Source organism: Aedes albopictus, chromosome 2, assembly GCF_035046485.1.
Source record: "Aedes albopictus strain Foshan chromosome 2, AalbF5, whole genome shotgun sequence".
In the NCBI taxonomy this organism is placed as follows: Eukaryota; Metazoa; Arthropoda; class Insecta; order Diptera; family Culicidae; genus Aedes; species Aedes albopictus.
Window position 1 is genome coordinate 139,973,010 of NC_085137.1, and position 9,809 is coordinate 139,982,818.

Here is a 9,809-nt window from a genome sequence, read left to right on the forward strand (position 1 = left end):
TTTAATTTTAATTTTAATTTTAATTTTAATTTTAATTTTATTTAAATTAAAACTAAATACAAATTAAACTGAAATTAAACTGAAATTAAATTATAAAATTTTAATAAAATAGATTTAAATAAAATTTAAATAAAATTTAATTACAGTCGAACCTCCATGAGTCGATGTTCCTTGACTCGATATCGACTCATGGAGGTAAATTTTTCCATACTGAAAAATAATTTCTGGGTTACTATGATGGTCCCTTCAAAAAGCTTCCCAAAGGGTTTTTGTTCCACTTCTCGATATTTCCTTGAGTCGATGGTCCCTTCAATATCGACTCATGGAGGTTTTACTGTAAAATGTAATTTAATTAAAATTTAAATTAAATTAAATTTGATTGAAATTGATTGATTGATTTGTCTCTATGTAAGAGACTTTCAGCCCTTGGCTTTGAAATTGAATTAAAATTAAAGTGACTCACCGACACGATGGGCTTTAGGACATTTGGTCGAATGACATTTGGTCGAATGACGTTTGGTCGAATGACATTTGGACGAAAGTACGTTTGGTCGAAAGGACATTTGGTCGAATGGACATTTGGTCGAAACCCATTTTGTGGAAAAAGAAGCATATGACATTTAGTCGAATGGTCAATTCGTCGAATGGACATTTGGTCGAAAGGCGCTAACCGATGAAAAGAGATTTAAGTCGAAAAAAATATTCTAGATTTGGGTATCTGAATTTATTTGTTACTGAACTTATTTGGATGAAAGTATGTTTGGACGAAAAATATGCTTTCACCGAAAAAAATCAACAAATCTCGAAACATAAAATTCAACGGTGACGGAAAACCCAACAAAGAATAGACGTAAAGTTGTAAAGCAATTTAATCATGTTAATAATATCAAACATTAAACAGCAAATATTTCATTCAAGGGTGTTTATTATTAAGATAACTTGTTTTGCAATGTGGTTTTCGTTGGGATTGGTGAAGTAGTTGATTTTCCATCGAAGATTTCTCCTTATCTTTAATATTGGCTCTTCTTCCAAGTTTCATAATTTCACTGCGTTTTTGTGTAGCACATACTGGCTTTTCCATCAAAGGTTTCTCCTTCTTTTCAACATATGCTGTTCTTTCAAATTTGTTATTTGTGCTGACAGTGGACATTATGGTTGTGATTTTTTATTGATGATTTTTCCTTCTTTTGAACATAGGCTATTCTTTCAAGTTTCGTATTTGTACTATGTTTAAATGTTATGGCTGCTGTCTTTTTCTCATGTATTTTTCCTTCTTTGAAACATAGGCTATTCTTTCACATTTATTAACCCTCCTAGGATGTTCGGTTTTTCGCACCACGATGGCGTAATGCACGTTCAGCGTGCCTGTTTGGATCATATTGACCCCAACATCGTTTTCCTGTACGCTGTACAAACTGCTGAATGTTTCATAAGAAATTTTTCCTTTTGAACACAAGCTGTTCTTCATTAGCTGATGCATTTTGTTTAGATATTTTTCCTTCTTTCAAACATAGGCTGGTCTTTCAAGTTTACTCATTTCATTGCGTCATGTATCAACTGCTGATTTTTTTCATCAGTGGTTATACCTTCTGGGGTTTTGTTCAAGTTTCCTGATTTTACTATGTTCATATGTTGAAGATGCAGATTTTTCATCTGATATTTTTCCTTCTTTTAAACATAGGCTGTTCTTTCATGTAGTGTTGCAATTGAACTGAACACGAGTCGAAAATATTTAATATAAATGCTTTCAATGTTTTGATTGAAACGCAGTAGAAATTTAACTTGCGTGTCAGAGCTCAAGACCGCCCGTTCAGATACCGATTCAGCTCCGAACTCATATGTGCTTACTCTATCGATATGTTATGCGAATAAACTGGTCCGGTCACCCGGAGTTTCAGAAAACCCGTCAATACATTGTGGGGTTGAGAGGGGATGAGGTGTAAGAAAATGTTATTGATAGCCATGACTTTTTGAGATTTTTTTTTCTGAAAGAGCCCACCAATGGACTGATGACAAGACTGATTGGTTTATTGGTTTATGATCTTTGATGGTTATTGTAGCTGACATGCTGAACATATTCCTGAAAATCCGGATTTTCCGAAAACCACGGTAATCAGACCGGTTCACTCGGATAAGCTCCCAATAAAACATAAGTTTCTGAATCGAATCCCAAGATTATTCAAATCTTTGAAAAAAATGGCAGATATATAACCATTTCAGTTTTGAGGATACCAGGGTATCATGCGTTCCAACTTCCAACTGAAGAATTTTCAAATATGTCTGATCGCAGCGTGCCGAGTTCAAACTTGAACGCGTCACTTTTTTCATGTTATCCTCTTATGGTAGTATCATGCACTGCAAGCAAGTATCATCATTCGGGTATCGCTAGGTGTATTTTCGGACATTCTCACGTACGAAGTAAATAGATACTGCTGATTTGCATTGCTCTAGCAGCGAATGCCACAAGCTGCAGAGCAATATTGTTGGTAACGAAATGATAGTTTTCCAATGACAGGTTCAACAAAAGTTTTTTTTTTCCGTTGATCTGCGAATAGTAGCCCCATTAACGTCGGCATTCTGCAGTTCACGAGCCAGGTGCGCAAGACGTGTGGGTTGAATTAAAGTTCTCACGTTCAAAGATTTGATTTTCCAATCGTTATCCGTAAATCGTTGCCTGGTCTGTTGCCGTTAAATCAATCCGTTTTCTCTAGTTTTGCATTTTTTCTGGTAGGTGACGGTTTAAAACAGGCTTCCTTACCGGGGCTGCTCTGCCTACATGGCGCTCAAGGGGCTACCACCTTGGGTACGCACCTCCCTATTGAGTATTCGGAACGTACCTACTCAAGCTGAAGTCGGAAATACAACATTGCGCGGACTGCCCTACCTGCTAAGCACATAACTCTTATCTAGCGGTTTCTGTCATCGGCTGGTCTAGTGTCTTTTCATCAGTTAGTGCCTTTCGACCAGATGTCCATTCGACGAATTGTCCGTTCGACTAAATGTCATATGTTTCCTACTCCATAATATGGGTTTCGACCAAATGTCCATTCGACCAAACGTCCGTTCGACCAAATGTACTTTCGACCAAATGTCATTCGACCAAACGTCATTCGACCAAATGTCATTCGACGAAATGTCATAGATTCGACACGATGAGGCCAAACTTAACGGAATCGGACACTGTTTTGGTGATGACTGGTTCCGGCGACAATACAACGAGAACGAACAAGACTTATTGGCCAGCAGCAGCGACAAGGCACTAACGGGTTGGACGACGGAACGACTGAAATGGTTCCTACGGGTTTAAACTAATTGAAACGCGATTTTTTTATGCTATGTTCAGACTACGCCGTTGTATCATGATACAAGCGGTTTTCGTGATACAAGGCCAATATCATGTTCCTGGAACATGATATTGCTATACATTTTTGACACCTCCAATATCACCTCCAGAACGTGATATTCTGAATATCATGTTATAACTGCTCGAATTTTCTGCTCGAATGGAACAATTCTGGCAACCCTGTGCTGATTTGACAGCAATGTCTTTTCAAAAGTTTGTTTTTGTTGTCGCTTTTTCCTTCGCCTCAATCCAATCGGTCATGACTAGGGGAACGTTCAAAAATTACGTCCAACATTTGGGGGAGGGGGGGGGGGTCTAGAAAAGTGTGACAGTACGTGTATTAGGTATAGGCAAATTGCGTGACAGAGGGGGGAGGGGGGGTCTAGAAATCCCGAAAAACGATGGACGTAATTTTTGAATCTTCCCTAGGAAATTTTTAATTAATTGAAGTGAAGAGCTGGTTTCTCTCGAACCCCGTGCAGAAAACTCTGGCGCAGAAGTGAAAGTTTCATTGGAAAGATCAGGAGGAATATTAATTAGTTTAGTAAACGACTAGAATTTGAATCGGGATTTAAAGAGCAGCGCGAGTGGATATGGTCGATTCAGGAAGCTCCATCAAAGAATACGGATACCCCGCACTCAACGTCCCATTTGTCGTTCCCGTTTCAACATAATTTATAACGTCCACAAGGCGACACTATTGCCGGAGAAGCTTCAAATGGAAGCCGCCAGGTGTTATTTGAACGTCATGCATGTGTTCTTCCCAAGTAACGGAACAGGTAATGGCTCATCCGTTGCGAAAACGACAGCCTTCTTTTTTGCCACTACCCGGAAAGTCGATGGTGACGGCACCGTTTGATAATGACGCAAGGGGACATCATGCTTGCAACCAGATCAGCAAATCTCTCCAGGCAAGTTGTATGAATTTCCTCAAAAAAACGTCTGACAATAACAAACTATCGCTATTTTCTTTCAGAGTAACTTCGATCAAACTTGTAGTCAATGACGGAACCGGCGGTCGATAGAGTGAAGAGGACTGTATACTGTGGGATGACGGTGACGTGAATATCCAGCAGCAATGCGGAATACAAAATCTTGGTGAAATTTGAAATACTATATCCGGAAGGTAGACAGAACACATGAATTATAATATGCTGCGTTTATACGATGACCGTGTTGTACCTATAGTGATTTGTCACGTTAGCACAAATCACAAATAAATGTAATCCTAGAATAGTCTCCGGCTCTGATATCACATAGTGACAGGGTTATATATTGCATTGAAATATTAAAAAAACATAAAAGGAAGAAACAGTGTTGTAATTTTTACAAATTCCGGTTGGGAATGTTAGGCAATTCCATAAGTTTTTCCTAAATAATGCTCTAGATATTGATCCAAGATTTTCTCACGTCTACATTCAGAAGTGTTTCCGTGTTATTGCCTGAATATTTTCAAAAATAAGTAATATTATCTATTCTGATCATTCTTCCAAAAATGTCTGCTGAATCTCAGAAATACTTCCATTGTTTTCCCTTCATTCCTCTAAATATTCCTCCAGAAGTGCCCTCTGATGATTCCTCCAGGAGTTCCTTTCAGGGATTCTATCAGGAGTTCACTCTGAGGATTCCATCTGGTGATTTCTTCAGGAGTTCTCTTAAGGGATTCCTCCAGGAGCTTCCTCTGGGGATTTCTGCAAATGTTGTTTTTGAAAATTTCTCCAGGAGTTTACTTCAGGGATTTCTCCAGGAGTTCCTTTCAAGGATTCCTTCAGGAATTCCTACAAGGATTACTTCAGCATCACGAATTGCTTCAAGGGTTCCTTCGGAGATCCCTTCATGAATTCCTTCAGATATTTCTTGGAGGAATCCTTCAAGGATTTCTTCTAGAATTCCTTCAAGGGTTCCTTTAAGATTTTCTTCAAGAATTCCAACGATTCCTCAGGAATTCCTTCAGGAATTCTTCAAGAATTCGTTGAGGAATTCCTTTAAGGATTCCTTCAAAGCTTCACTTAAGAACTCTTTCAAGGATTCCTTCAGGATTTCTTTGAAAAATTTCTTCAAGAATTCCTTCAAGGGTTTCTTCATAAATTCCTTTAAATATTTCTTCATGAATTTCTTCAAGGATTCCTTCAGAGCTTCCTTGATATATTTCTTCAGGAAATCCTCCATAGATTCATTCCGGAATTCCTTCAAGGATTGAATCAGGAGTCCCTTTAAGGATTCCTCCAGGAATTCCTTTAGGAATTCCCTCAATGATTCCTTCAGGAATTTCATACATTTTTTTGAGAATTTCCTCAACGATTTCTTCAGAAATTCCTTTCAGGATTTCTTAAGAGATAATTTTGAAAAATTTGTAAAAATCCTTGAAGAAATTCTAACAAGATTTCGCCAAGAATGCTTGCAAGAAGTCCTTCATGAATATTTTCTAAATTTCCTTAAAAAATTCTTTCAGGAATTCCTTCCGAAACTCCTTCACGGATTCCTTCGGAAATTCTTCAAGTATACTTGAGAGAATTCCTGGAGAATCCTTGAAGAAACATTTGAAGGAATACTTGAAGTAATTTCTAAAGTAATCCTTGAAAGAATTATTGAAGGAATACTTGAAGATGTTCCTGAAGAAAACATTGAAGGCATTTCTGAAGCAATCATTGAAGGAATTTCTAAAGGAATCATTGAAAGAATTCCTGAAGGAAACCTTAAAAAATTGCTAAAGGAAGCCTTGAACGGAATCCTAAACGAATCTTTACAGGAATTTCTAAGAGAATCCTTGAAGGAATTCCTGAAGGAATCCTGGAAGAATTTCCGAAGGAATCCGTGAAGGAATTTCAGAAGGATTTCTCAAGAAATGACTTCAAGGATTCCTTCAAGAATTTCTTAAGAAATGGCTTCAAGGATTCCATCAGGAATTTCTTCAAGGATTTTTCAGGAACATCTTCAAGGATTCCTTCAGGAATTCCTTCAAGGATTCCTTCAGCAATTAATTCAGGGATTGAATCAGGAATTTCTTCAAGGATTTCTTCAGGAATTCCTTCAAGGATTTCTTCAGGGATTGATTCAGGAATTCCTTCAGGGATTCCTTCAGGATTTCCTTCACGGATTCCTTCAGGAATTCCTTCAGGGATTGACTCAGGAATTTCTTCAAGGATTTCTTCAGGAATTCCTTTAAGGATTCCTTCAGGAATTCCTTCAAAGCTTTCTTCAGGAATTCCTTCACGAACTTCTTCAGGAATTCCTTCAAGGATTCATTCAGGAATTCCTTCAAGGATTCCTTCAGGAATTCCTTCAAGGATTTTTTCAGGAATTCCTTCAGGGATTGATTCAGGAATTCCTTCAGGAATTCCTTCAAGGCTTTCTTCAGGAATTTCTTCAAAAATTCTTTCAGGAATTCCTTCAGGAATTCCTATAAGGATTCCTTCAGGAATTCCTTCAAGAATTCCTTCAGGAATTCCATCAAGAATTCCATCAGGAATTCCTTCAAGAATTCCATCAGGAATTCCGTCAAGGATTCCTTCAAGAATTCCTTCAAGGATTCCTTCAGAAGTTCCTTCATGAATTCTTTCAGAAATTGTTTCGAAGAATTATTTCAAGGATTCCTTCACGAATTCCTTCAAGGATTCCTTCAGGACTTCCTTGATTCCTTCATGAATTTCTTCAAGGCTTCCTCCAGAAATTCCTTCAGATTTTTTTTCAGGAATTTCTTCAAAAATTCTTTCAGGAATTTATCCAAGGTTTCCTTCAGAAATTCTTCCGATAATCCTTTTGGAATTCCCTCAAGGATTCCTTCAAAAATGCTATCAAGGAATCTTCAGGAATTCCTTCAAGGATTCCTTCAGGAATTCCTTCAAGAATTCCTTAAGGAATTCCGTCAAGAATTCCATGAGGAATTCCGTCAAGGATTCCTTCAGGAATTCCGTCAAGGATTCCTTCAGGAATTCCGTCAAGGATTCCTTCAGGAATTCCGTCAAGGATTCCTTCAGGAATTCCTTCAAGGATTCCTTCAGGAATTCCTTCAAGGATTCCTTCAGGAATTCCTTCAAGGATTCCTTCAGGAATTCCTTCAAGGATTCCTTCAGGAATTCCTTCAAGGATTCCTTCAGGAATTCCTTCAAGGATTCCTTCAGGAATTCCTTCAAGGATTCCTTCAGGAATTCCTTCAAGGATTCCTTCAGGAATTCCTTCAAGGATTCCTTCAGGAATTCCTTCAAGGATTCCTTCAGGAATTCCTTCAAGGATTCCTTCAGGAATTCCTTCAAGGATTCCTTCAGGAATTCCTTCAAGGATTCCTTCAGGAATTCCTTCAAGGATTCCTTCAGGAATTCCTTCAAGGATTCCTTCAGGAATTCCTTCAAGGATTCCTTCAGGAATTCCTTCAAGGATTCCTTCAGGAATTCCTTCAAGGATTCCTTCAGGAATTCCTTCAAGGATTCCTTCAGGAATTCCTTCAAGGATTCCTTCAGGAATTCCTTCAAGGATTCCTTCAGGAATTCCTTCAAGGATTCCTTCAGGAATTCCTTCAAGGATTCCTTCAGGAATTCCTTCAAGGATTCCTTCAGGAATTCCTTCAAGGATTCCTTCAGGAATTCCTTCAAGGATTCCTTCAGGAATTCCTTCAAGGATTCCTTCAGGAATTCCTTCAAGGATTCCTTCAGGAATTCCTTCAAGGATTCCTTCAGGAATTCCTTCAAGGATTCCTTCAGGAATTCCTTCAGGAATTCCTTCAAGGATTCCTTCAGGAATTCCTTCAAGGATTCCTTCAGGAATTCCTTCAAGGATTCCTTCAGGAATTCCTTCAAGGATTCCTTCAGGAATTCCTTCAAGGATTCCTTCAGGAATTCCTTCAAGGATTCCTTCAGGAATTCCTTCAGGAATTCCTTCAAGGATTCCTTCAGGAATTCCTTCAAGGATTCCTTCAGGAATTCCTTCAAGGATTCCTTCAGGAATTCCTTCAAGGATTCCTTCAGGAATTCCTTCAAGGATTCCTTCAGGAATTCCTTCAAGGATTCCTTCAGGAATTCCTTCAAGGATTCCTTCAGGAATTCCTTCAAGGATTCCTTCAGGAATTCCTTCAAGGATTCCTTCAGGAATTCCTTCAAGGATTCCTTCAGGAATTCCTTCAAGGATTCCTTCAGGAATTCCTTCAAGGATTCCTTCAGGAATTCCTTCAAGGATTCCTTCAGGAGTTCCTTCAAGGATTCCTTCAGGAATTCCTTCAAGGATTCCTTCAGGAATTCCTTCAAGGATTCCTTCAGGAATTCCTTCAAGGATTCCTTCAGGAATTCCTTCAAGGATTCCTTCAGGAATTCCTTCAAGGATTCCTTCAGGAATTCCTTCAAGGATTCCTTCAGGAATTCCTTCAAGGATTCCTTCAGGAATTCCTTCAAGGATTCCTTCAGGAATTCCTTCAAGGATTCCTTCAGGAATTCCTTCAAGGATTCCTTCAGGAATTCCTTCAAGGATTCCTTCAGGAATTCCTTCAAGGATTCCTTCAGGAATTCCTTCAAGGATTCCTTCAGGAATTCCTTCAAGGATTCCTTCAGGAATTCCTTCAAGGATTCCTTCAGGAATTCCTTCAAGGATTCCTTCAGGAATCCCTTCAAGGATTCCTTCAGGAATTCCTCCAAGGATTCCTTCAGGATTTCCTTCAAGGATTCCTCCTGAAATTTCTTCCAGGATTATTTCAGGAACTCTTTGGAAGATTTCTCTCAAAGATTTCTTCAAAAATTCCTTACAGGATTTCTTCAAGATTTTTTTCTAGAATTCATTCAAGAAATATTTCAGGAATTCCTTCAAGAAATCTCTTCAGAAATTCCTTCAAGAATACCTTCAGGATTCCTTCACGGACTCCTCCAAGAATTCCTTGAAAGATTCCTCCAAGAATTCCTGCAAGGATTCCTCCAAGAATTTCTTCAGTAATTCCTTCAAGGATTCCATCATAAATTTCTTCACGGATTCCTTCAGAAATTTCTACATAAATTGCTTCAGGATTGAAGGAATCCTTCATGAATTCCTGAAGAAATCCCTGGAGGAGTTTCTGAAGGAATCTTCGAAGGAAACCCTGAAAGAATTCTTGAAGAAATCCTTGAAGGAATCCTTGAAGAAATTCCGGAATGAATCCTTGAAGGAATTCATGAAGGAATCCTTGAGGGAATTTTTGAAGGAATCCTTGCAGGAATTCCTGAAGAAATCCTTGAAGGAATTCCTGAAGGAATCCTTGAAGGAATTCCTGAAGGAATCCTTGAAGGAAATCCTGAAGGAACCCTTAGATGAATTCCTGAAGGAATCCTGAAGGAATTCTTGAAGAAATTCCTGAAATAATCCATGAAAGAATTCCTCAAGGAATCCTTGAAAGAATTCCTCAAGGAATCCTTGAAGGAATTCCTTAAGAAATCCTTCAAGAAATTCCTGAAGATATTCTTGCAGGAAATCCTGAAGCAATCCTTGAAGGAATCTTTGAAGCAATTCCTGA